We start from the raw sequence: 10,905 nt of genomic DNA, 5'->3' as shown, positions 1-10,905 counted from the left end.
ATCCGAAGGATATATAGTACATACAGTTTTTACTAAAGTAAGATTTTGATCATATTAATATGAGTATTCCACAGTTAACGATATTGAATAACAAATTAATAATTTATCTATATTATCTATATTATTATTCTTCAAATAGTAATGAAAATCCTCATTTATTAACCGGTAGTCTATTCACACCATTCATTTACTTATTTTGATTCATAGTCATCTTTGTAGTCTTGTTATAGTATGAATCCAAGTACGAAACGATTTACAAGACATTTTAGTCTTTAATTTGAAATGATTTTTCGTTATCTTTAACAAATGCTGAATCTAATCATAATATAAATAATATTTTCCAGTTATTATTCTTCAGTCTTTCGGAAAATGGTATTTCCTAAAGTAACTTTTATCGAAGTTTATATCATCATGTAAATATTTTAACGTTTATATTGAGGAGTTTCTGAGTAAGAATTAAACAGATTTTTTTGTTGCCAAATACGTTCGGGGAAAACAGTAAGGCGTTCAGCGAGATAAAAAAAATGGAGGTGAAAAACCTCATTCCCTTGTTGCTTCGAACTCGAAGAAAACTCGAAGAAATCAACCATTGTGGTTTCAGAATTATCAATTATTTGTAAATTATTATAGAATGATACAATTTTAATTTGTATATTGTGTATATTTTATGTCTGATGGGGACTAAAAGCGAAGTGAGCTGTTAATAACCGAACAAGAAAAGAGTGTGTTGTTTTTATTTCATGAATTCTCACTAGTCTTATGTTAAAATAAGCTTGCGTTAACATATGTAATGAATTTGTCAAATCACATTTACATTTTAAATTGTTGAAAAACCTATAATAGTTTACAAAAGATGTTAGCCGTCTCATTACTGCACTTTTGACTCTAGAAGTTCTGCGTTCTCTTTTAAAAGGTGAAGATCAGTTCTGAAATTAAAGTATTATTTCAGAACAAATGTAATAAATATTGTTTACTGAATTTATACAATTCCGTCGCATGATATTGTAACAAATTTTACTTTTTAAGATACTGCAAGCTATTACAATAAAAAAATATAACTCATTGTTCTATCACAAATCTCATATTACAATCATACGTTTAGGTTTTGTAACATAACATCTTCATGTTTTTGGATTTGTTGAATCCGAAAATCCGAAATTTATTTTTGTTATAACACGTTTCTTAATAATTTGGGCAACTTACGTTAAACGAGATAAAATAAATAAATGAAAAAAGATATACTGCAAAATACTATTTTATTTACATACGTTCGCTAGCACATACTGGTCTCTTTGAAGCATCCAACGGTAGTCAGAGTCACTACATTTTCCTTCGTTGAAATCGTTCATCTACTCTTCACTCACATCTCCCAAAATTTCCATAAACTAGTCGAGTTAGGGTCTTTGTGAGCGCCTAAAATTTTCTCTGTGATCTTCTTAAAACAGTCCACTCTTCTTTTTGGAGACCCCGTCATGATCGTGATGAATTTTGAGTCGGCAATAAGATTTTTAATGTCTGGTCTGGCGAAAAGACCTTCCTTCATCTTTGCTTCTGAATAAGGTATATAACAAGTATTTTAGCAAGCAAACAAAAGCAAGGGAATTTGGTAAACCCAGCAAAATGTTAAAATCCCTGCACACCTGACATCAATGGTCTTCAATCAACCAAGTTCTCATGGTTTTTGTGGGGTTTATGGAATAATTTTTAGGGCTTTTTTATGAATAAATGAATGTATCAAACCTCCAATATTGGCGTAATAAACCAATTTGTCTCACGAAACTAGGAAGACCGCAAATAACTTGTGCTAGAATTGTCCCGTTCAGAACTTGGAATCTCCAAGGGGCCTTGAGTTTTCATATATCTGCACCATGATGGATGGGACATTTTGCATTACACTATTTCACATCATCCAAACAAAAGTTACAATCCTCACCGTAGTTCTTCTGCTCCCACCATACCATAAGAAATTCGCATCCGAAATCTTTCTTCTTACCTTTAAACAAGTTTCGAAGGTATTCTGCTTATCGTCTGTATGTCTTATAAGGTTTCCAAGTTTTTTTTAATCCTGATAGCAAAATATGCGAAGTATACTTTTCGATAATATGCGAAGTAGTAAGTTTTTGTTTTAATACCATATATTTGTCATAAATATAACTTAAAGTGTCACATATGTTATCGACATAGCACTATATTTTGGGAACACCTAAAATACTGATATGTTAATAGCTCAGGTTACAACATATTCATGCTTGCTATCTGTCTTGGTACGCTTCTAAAACAGTAAAAAAGTAAGTAACGTATATTGATATGAGTTGTCGATTAAAATCCGTTATTTTTATAATTATTTAAAATTGTGGAAAAAATCCCGACGTCCTGGAATTTTTTACATATTATTTTCGTTTTTAGCATACCAAAGTACATTGTTAGTAATTAGTTGAAAATGCTCAAACAGCTTTTTTTGTTGCAAACCTGTGTTATTTATATCTTGAAAGGTATACCGATCGCGAGAAAAAACTTCCCACAAAAAGGAATTGTAGAATCAAGAAAATTTCAAATGTTAATTGTACCTCTAAAGCTGCAGCTAATTTATGCTTTATGGTGATTTTTTGAAATTAAAATAATGACTTACAAAGTAATTCCAAGTTCTTGATTTGATGTTATTTTATACTGCAAAAATTACTAAAGTGTGTTTGATGTGATGAACTGAGGAATCAAATACTGTGAACAAACTGAATAACGGATGATGTTCACATCCGGGTCAATATAAAACCCAGCTGGACCAACCAGCTGGTATTTTTCCTAAAAGTCCCCTTTAAGATGGCAAATCAACTTCCGGCTCATTTATTGATAAAATATGAAATAAATGAATTGACTCATAAGGCTGAAGTTTCAAATATATTCTAATACCTATTAGGCAAAGTATATTTTATATAAAATTTAATTAAAATAAGGACAAAAGGGTAATGTGTCAATATTGGGTCTTTCCTTCTATGGATTTAATTAAAGCTTATATGCCTAGCCATTTTTTCCGAGAGGCAAGAAGTAATTGAACTGGAGCTTAAATACTACATTTGGCATATAAGGTATATGTTATGTTGGGTACAGACCTGAACATTCGGGGCAAATTTCGGAGGAAAATTGAAAATGTGCATGAGCAGAACTGAATTCGGCGAACATTCGTGCCGAACAGGTTTCAAATTTAGTTTAAAGTCATAGAGCGCATGTACTTTGCTTAGTTTCAGTGTTCGCTGTATGACTCTCAACGCTTGACGGCGAACCGAACGTCGTTCTAGGAACTGCGGATCAGGCCAACAAATTTGAGCGAAAGTGGGAAACATTTTCGGGATTATGAATGACATAGGTTTTGGTTTCGAGAAAATAATCCTGTTTCTCCTTGTAATTTAATTATTACTATAGAGATGTTTTTGAATGATAAACATGTGTTTGATATCTATTAGTGATTAATAAGAATACATATAATTATATAACAACATTAGAAAACGGAGAGATTTTCGCCGAACCTCTTGGTTCGCGATGATCGAAATCAATTCGTATGCCGTTTGGTTCTTCTCGGAAAGTTTCGGTCTCCAAAAATCATTTGACGGTTTTCATTGTTTGGTTAGGAGGCTCGTATTATTTTGTTTATAATAACACTTTTCACAATGGCATGCCAAAATAAAATGTCTTGTGAATCATTTTTCGACGGTACGTGTAGTGTTCTTTTTCTAAAAACCAATGTTTATTGCTAAAATAATATATACCGTCTAATCGTTTTTAAAAGGGTATCAAATTATTGTAAGTATGGCTGGTAACATAATAAACAAAGTTATGATAAGGAATAAAATACGAATAATATTGAAATTCAACTCATTTGAAGTTTATATTAAGAATATAGCATAAAACTCTTATGTTTATACGACTTTAGTATTCTATTTATAGATTCGTGAATACATTTCAAACATTTACAATTCTGTAACGATTACAAAATGATCCAAAATCACCAGAAGATATATTCAATCCCAAGAGAAAAGAATGTATATATGTAAATTTTACTATGAGATAGACAATAAAATCTTAAATTAAGAATATTACTTTTATTTGATGGCACAAATGTATAAATGGAGCCATCAGGCAATTCATCCGTCAATGATGGGGACAGAAATTATATAAACAGGTATGAATTTCTATTTACTGCATGATGTATTTTATATAAATTTTATTACTATTTTGAAGGTGTACTATTTGGTAACTGTGTTTCAATTATTTTAGACACAACAGCTAAGTGGTATGAAAAAATAAAAGCTGACAAGTACAAGCTGATCTCTATGGAAGAGCCACAATCCTTCTAAGAAGATATTATACTAGTATCTTTTGAAATTATAAAGTAAAAAATAAACTTGCTAACTAAGCTTGCTAAGTACATTTGAGACATATCTTATATCTTATCAAAAACTGGAAGAAGGTGTTCCGATTAAATATTATTTTTTCGCAAGAACATCACCGAAACTAAGGGCTTTGTTATTACGTTAAAATAAGATTAAGATCTTATGATAAGATCTTACCTTTATATTTATTATACGTTCGTACTTTAATTTAATAATTCTGATGAAATGTTTTTTTCCAGTAATTGATATTACTGAACTTTACTTCGCTTAGATTATATTTGCTTAGCTTTTTATATTGACCCAAGACGATACTGATAAATTCTAATATCATCGATATCAGTATCAACCAGTGGACAGTAGTTTTTTCCATTCCGGAAGATTATTCCGTAAATCTCAAAGACACCTACAAGAACTTGGAATTGATTCTTATTAAATTAAAATATAAAGATCGTGGTTGGCTAGTGTGAGGCGATTTTAAAATATTATACATGTTACTTGGATTACAAGTTGTGTTTCCCATCTTGCGTTTTGTGTTTAATAGCGGATATCAAGTAAATCACTGGACCAAAAAGAGTTGGTCGTCGATGGGGTTTAAAGTTGGTCAAAAGAACGAACGTCAAGAAACATTGCTACCTCTACATTATGTTCTTTCACCGCCGCTGCACATAAAGAGATAATGGATGATGCAATTTGTAAAATAACTTCTCAGAGATGGAATTTGAACATAGATAGAATTAGAATAGGTACATATCATACGTTTCCAAGTCTCTCACAAGTAAAAGTGAATGAAGGCGTTTTCGTTCTAGACCCACAATTCATCACTATTATGACGGATCCTCACAAAGAAGGATGGATTGCTCGTAAGGAGGCCATAAAGAAAATTTTTAACTATAAATAAATCGCCAAAAGAAATCCAAGGCAATTCAAGCTTTAGGTTGAGTCTAATAAGTCTAAACATACTTTCTTCATTCCCACCTCTACTACTTTCCGAAAAATTTGGGAAATGTGAGTAAAGGATCACCTTGCTCTTTCACAAGGTCATTAGGGAGATGGAGAAAAAACAAAGGAAAATGGAGGGTCATAATGATATCATATTACCGTTGGAAACTTCAAAGAAACCCCCCAGATTCTTCATACAACGAAAATGTACGAAGAGGAGCCTCACTAGAAATTAAAAATGTTTTTGTTGTGTACTAGTACATGTATAGTAGATATAAAGATATGCATATTTAATGGTTCCTTATTCAAATAATATTTTTCAGGTCTATTCTTTTTTATTTCAATGTGATAACTCGTTTAACACAGTTCTTGATTTATCAAAACGTGTCGTCCTATGATAAAAAGGGAATAATTTTCGGATTCAGAACACTCTAAAACATAAAGAAAAGAACATTAAACCTAAACAGCTCTTATAATTTTTTTGTAAATCTCTGTAATAGAAGATTTAATAAATAATTATAAAATAACAATATAATAAAAGTAATATTAAAACAAACCTAAAGCGCCATCTCTCCCCGAAGTCAAAACTTATTAAACCACTTACTACACAATTTAATAGTGAAAACAATTTAATAGTTTAATTACCTTAATTTCGTATTAATAAAATTAAAGTTCGAATGGAATAAAATCTCACAAAGTAAATGGACGTATCTTAGAACCGATGACATACATTTTAAACTTATTTACAACGACGATCTAAATTGAGACGCTGATTGTCTGTCTGTCTATCTAAAAATATGATTCCGAATAAATACTTCAGAGATCATCACCGAAAACTAAGCCACAGCATTGGTGTCATGATACGGCGGAAATTTCACTGAATCACTGGCGATATTCCTGACAAACGGACTGTTAAAAAGAGTCTATTTTCACACGTCCCCGCTCGGGAAATTGCATCTTCGATATGGTGTGTTTCTTCTCTAAAAATAGACCCATTAGTTCAAGGTACATGGGTCGCGAGCGTACCTTGAACTATTTGTTCGCTTATTTTTTCTCGTATTTTCGTCGTTTACATCGTCAAGTCACGACAGTTTAATTTCCTTCAGTTTTTTTCAGGTACAGAACCCGGGCCGACATTTTTTTCTCGACCTGAATAGCCAACCGTTTCATTTGTCATTGTCGAGTCCAATCGATTCAAACAAGTTTAATGTTGGTATATGGGCAAAATATAAAGTTAACTTAAATTAGCTAGATACTATTACTTTAATTTATACTAGTGATCGCCTCTGGTCGAAATTCAACCACAAGTTCATGATTCTCTTCTAACAGAGTAAAGAAAATTCATTTAAAAACCACATGTTGAATGATATTTTATTTAATTAAAATAACAGATGTTGTATATCAAAACAATATTAAAATAAATATCTCAAGAACTAAAACTCACTAACTCTTTTAAATAGCATTTAATTAAATCTAATTATTATTAAGTTTGAATAATCGAAAGTTATTGATAATCTTAAATTACCATAACCCTAAACATTTTAACAAAATATCATAAATAAGATTATTGTAACAATGTAACAACAATGTAATGTATTGTAACATTGTAACAGAAATGTAACAATTTCAGAGCATCAAATATAAGCATACATCTTTCTTTACTTTTATGTTATAAGGATAAATATGTAATAATAAATGAAGTAATGAATGTTTGTTTAGTAAAACAGGGAATATATGAATAAAACTGATATTTTGAAATTGATATTTGACTTTCTCATGTGTATTAAAACAATAATAAACACAATTAAATAATTTATTTTTGACAATTTAGAACTATATATTAAAGAAATGCATTTCGAATTATTATATTAACTATTGATTTTTTAAAACTTTAAAAATTGTCTATAAAGTAATTAATTGATACAAAGTTCAAACAGTAAAAAAATCATTTAGTCACATACCTTATATTGTTAAACACCTTAATATTTATAAATGTTTTATCATAATTACAATTTATATTTTACGCCGGCTTGGTTGGCGCAGTGGTAAAAACGACAGGACGGCCCACCTACTGTTGCGATAATCGCGGGTTCGAATCCTGCTGGGGCATGGGCGTAAATTTATGATTATGATTGTTTCATATTGGTGATTGTCCTAGGCAAGAGTTCAAAATCCGACAAGCAAAACGATCCCAGTCACGCCAGTAACCAGGTTGGGTAAGACCGGATGTCTTAAGGGATGATTTCTAAGTTGATCACTCGCCGCCTGGGTAGACTTAATGCCGAGGACCGTGGTTCGGAGCCCACGATAAAAGGTAAGGTCCAGTCCAGATAAACCCCTCGTTGGTAAAAGGAGATTTTAAAATAAATAAAAAAAATATATTTAGCAATTTTTACAATTTATTCATTTTAACTGTTGTATTTTCATTATTTCATTTATATATTCATATAGTCTATACCAGACTGATTAAAAAAATAGTTTCTTTACCTAAATTTTAAATAAAATTGCATCGTTCTTTGCTTATTTATTCTACTCTTCAATCTCCTTCTTGCAGATCTTTAATTTGCCTTCTATGGCTTTTCTTTACTTCCTCTCCATATAGAAATGGTTCTGGAGACATAGTATATCATTATACTAGAGATAATCTGGTTTATGTATTTTTCTGTACATTTTAGTGGTATTAACTTCTGATTCATTTCAGGTGTCTTAACAAAGTGCTATCCAAATATTGTAGGTAATAAATAAGTTATTTTGTGTATCAAGAGTTAAAATTAATGCCGCAAAGGAGATTAACGATTATAAAATAGCCTCATAAAATTTTAATTCTTTATTTTATTTAGTATATCGTTAGATAAAACAATATAGACAATATAGAAAAACACAATATAGAGCACGGTCCTCGGCATTAAGTCTACCGAGGCGGCGAGTGATCAACTTAGAAATCATCCCATAAGACATCCGATCTTACCCAGCCTGGTTACTGGCGTGACTGGGATCGTTTTGCTTGTCGGATTTTGCACTCTTGCCCAGGACAATCACCAATATGAAACAATCACAATCATAAATTTACGGCCATGCCGCAGCAGGATTCGAGCCCGCGACTATCGCAACAGTAGGTGGACCGTCCTGTCATTTTTACCACTGCGCCAACCAAGCCGGCGTAAAATATAAATTGTAATTATGATAAAACATTTATAAATATTAAGGTGTTTAACGATATAAGGTATGTGACTAAATGATTTTTTACTGTTTGAACTTTGTATCAATTAATTACTTTATAGACAATTTTTAAAGTTTTAAAAAATCAATAGTTAATATAATAATTCGAAATGCATTTCTTTAATATATAGTTCTAAATTGTTAAAAATAAATTATTCAAAAGTCAAATATAAATTAATTGTGTTTATTATTGTTTTAATACACATGAGAAAGTCAAATATCAATTTCAATATTGTTTTATTCATATATTCTCTGTTTTAATAAACAAACATTCATTACTTCATTTATTATTACATATTTATCCTTATAACATATAAGTAAAGAAAGATGTATGCTTATATTTGATGCTCTGAAATTGTATATTTTGTTAAAATGTTTAGGGGTATGGTAATTTAAGATTATCAATAACTTTTAATTATTCAAACTTAATAAAAATTAGATTTAATTAAGTGCTATTTAAAAGAGTTAGTGAGTTTTAGTTCTTGAGATATTAGTTTATATAAAGTTAACTTTATATTTCGCCCATATACCAACATTAAACATGTTTGAATCGATCGATGTACATAAATAACAATTAAATGTGAATAATTGTAAACATAACATATCTAGTGGCAAATAAAATCAAAATTGCCTATAGCTTTTTTTCCCTATTTCATATTCTTTAATGTTATCAATTCAAATAAGATATATTAAAGTTTCTATGTTTTTGTTCCCTCTTATTGAAAGCAGAGCAGCACATCTGAAAGTCTGTGTCTCCAATATTTTACTTACTTGTTCAACACAAAAATGCATTGAGACAAGATATTATTACTACAATGTTATTGTGAAAGTTATGGAACGGATAATTACAGTTCAATCAATATACGCCAGAATGGAGAAAATATACTAAAAAGCAATACTTATCAACCAAAAATTAATATGTATGATATATATCAAATGTATTGCTCTTATTATGGCAAAATTTTCACTATGCCGATTAAAGTCTGTCCTAACTTCTCCTAATGACTATTCTAACTTATTATAGAAATTACTAAATTTCACTCTGTATGTGTCTATTAATCAGTTCGTATGGTAGTTTGCGTTTGAGCCTACGCACTTTACTGTCATAGTGCACATTTAACTGTTTGGCGGGTGCATATAAATTTACTTTTCTTTAAAATCTCTTTTTTACCAACTAGTGCTTGCCTGGACTGCACCTACTTTTTAACGTGGACTCCGAACCACGGTCTTTGGAACTGAGCCTACCGACTGGCGAGTGACCAACTTAGAAATCATCCCAAAAGATATCCGGTCTTAGCCAGCCTGGTTACTGGATCATTCTCATTGTCGTATTTTGCACTCTTGCCTAGGATAATCACAGATATTAAACAATCACAAACATAAACTTAAGACCATGCCCCAGCAGGATTCGAATCCGCGACTATCGCAACAGTAGTTGGACCATCCTGTCGCCTGTACCACTGCGCCAACCAAGCCGGCTTATATTGATTTCTTATATAAAATGTCAAGTCTTCAAGGACGAATAGAAAATATTAATCAACGTACACATAATGCAGAAACAGTCCATTACTAACGGTAAATAGAACTACACTTGTTAGAAGAAGACTTGGGGGATAGTGTAAATTTAAGAGAATAGATTGCAAACACGTATATAAATGAAAATCGAGAGCAGCACAATGAACATCATCGAGTTGATAGGCATGTCATGTTTGAATATGATGTTGAAATTGACTATTCCTCACATGCAATATACAAAAATGTAAACATTATGATTTATTTAAGAGCAAAAGCGAACCTCTGTCAAGTCTTTGCTGCGCATCAGGAAAAACTTCAGTTCCATTTTTAAATAAATTATCAGAATCATGAAGCCTCTATCAGAAGATGCCGATCTAAAATGTTTGCAAATCTATTTTATAACTCACTTGGGTCAAAAATTAACACATGCTGTCTAGATAACCACATCGAACAGATGGAGAAGAGAGAAGTGATAACAACTTTGGGGGCGTTTTTGTAAAATCGTAACCAATTGATCCAGTTGTTCAACACAGTTTCCAATAGATTACAAAGTGGCAATTACGTTATTATCATTAAACCAGGCAAAATAACGTATGGAGAGTACTTAGGTACTTAGAACTGTTTATGAAGTTACAATCTTTAGGACCGACGAGTCATTTCAATGTCGAGATATTAACTTTCTTTTTTTCTTGCTTAAACGTTCAATTCCCATCATGAAAATTTTCCAATTGACCAAATATTATGTCTGGATTAATATCAGCCCTTTTTTCAGAAAAATTTCTTATTAGTATAAACTAGAACACAATAAAACGTGTTTACATATGATAGGGCTATGACACTGTTGTAG

The 10,905-nt window shown here is 31.1% G+C and overlaps 1 long non-coding RNA gene across 1 annotated transcript; it reads right to left on the bottom strand.

Annotated features, from left to right (window-relative positions):
• Positions 1 to 718: 718 nt before the first annotated feature.
• LOC143191256 (uncharacterized) lies at positions 719 to 6,018 on the bottom strand. The gene is made up of 2 exons (XR_013004457.1): positions 5,882 to 6,018; positions 719 to 926 (listed from the first exon to the last, which is right to left on the bottom strand). It is a non-coding gene; the product is annotated as an uncharacterized LOC143191256 (long non-coding RNA).
• Positions 6,019 to 10,905: the final 4,887 nt, after the last annotated feature.

The sequence above is a fragment of the Rhynchophorus ferrugineus genome, unplaced genomic scaffold (assembly GCF_030347505.1).
Source record: "Rhynchophorus ferrugineus isolate W39M unplaced genomic scaffold, kcgeb_rfMv2 rfM2, whole genome shotgun sequence".
In the NCBI taxonomy this organism is placed as follows: domain Eukaryota; kingdom Metazoa; phylum Arthropoda; class Insecta; order Coleoptera; family Curculionidae; genus Rhynchophorus; species Rhynchophorus ferrugineus.
The sequence above is the reverse complement of the archived record's forward strand: the minus strand, read 5'-3'. Positions and strand labels throughout refer to the sequence as shown.